The sequence below is a fragment of the Penaeus monodon genome, chromosome 25 (assembly GCF_015228065.2).
Source record: "Penaeus monodon isolate SGIC_2016 chromosome 25, NSTDA_Pmon_1, whole genome shotgun sequence".
Taxonomy (NCBI): Eukaryota; Metazoa; Arthropoda; class Malacostraca; order Decapoda; family Penaeidae; genus Penaeus; species Penaeus monodon.
This window is the reverse complement of record NC_051410.1, coordinates 34,809,625-34,810,609: the sequence shown is the minus strand read 5'-3', so window position 1 is coordinate 34,810,609 and position 985 is coordinate 34,809,625. Positions and strand designations below refer to the sequence as shown.

The 985-nt window shown below is 37.4% G+C and overlaps 1 protein-coding gene across 1 annotated transcript in view; it reads left to right on the top strand.

The window, feature by feature from the left end:
* The window catches only part of LOC119589183 (aminopeptidase N-like), a gene marked incomplete at its 3' end in the record, with an annotated part of 23,511 nt that overhangs the window by 8,369 nt on the left and 14,157 nt on the right, over positions 1-985 (top strand).

The following is a 985-nucleotide window of genomic DNA, read 5'->3' as shown; positions in this document are numbered from 1 at the left end:
ACAACTTATTTATTTTGTATTTGTCTGTTTTTTCCGTGAAAACAATTCATCAGCTGCACTCTCCCGTACACCTGTGCATCTGCCCTTCACCCTTGTGGCTACGAACAAGTGTCCTGAAATGTCTCATCATGTCACAAATGCTATCGTGTTTGGTTTGGCATTTTGTTTTGTTGTAAAATCAGAATCATGTATTTTTGTGACTGTTTTTTTGTGATTTGTATCCATTTATAGAAGTATATTTGTTTTTTATTCTATTGGTGTAAAAAAAATCTCTGTCGATTCCCTAGTATCTGAGGATGCAATAGTTATAATTATATTGTTTGTGTGTGCGTGTGCGAGTTAAATGTGTGTAACCTGTATAGCTTGCATAGACTCAATATACTTCAGACAAAATAACACAAACAAGTGAATGAAAAAAACAAAACAAAAAAAAAAACAGAAAAATGCATTACGCTTTGTCATAAAAGCCCTTTGGCAAGCAACCGTAGAACAGGAAACTAAATCAACCAAGAATACGCCATTTAATCCTCAACTTTCCCACCCAGTTCTACACATCGACAGGAAGTGTTCTTGCAAGCACGAAAAACACTTGCAACGAACCAAACGCACCTCACCACAAAGCAGGATGAGGACATGGGGGAATAAATGACTGAAAAGGACTCGATGTCGCGAATTCAGACAAACTCTTCGAAACCTTTATCTGTACTCATGGCGAGATCGGAATCGATTCGCAAAAAGGATTAACACCGTTTTGTAAATCTGTGCGTTCACCTGTTATTTTCTTATCAGTGTGCACGGTGGTTATATGGGGAGAAAAATTGTATTTATCAAATTATTGCTATTATTACGATTTATTATTCGTGCTTCATCAGTTTCCACTGGAATTTTGTAGCTTAGAATATCTGAGTCACGTTGCAATTTTGGCAACATTTGCAGCGGATGTAGATGTCTTAGTCATCCCCGTCATTAGATATCGCTGCCGTCC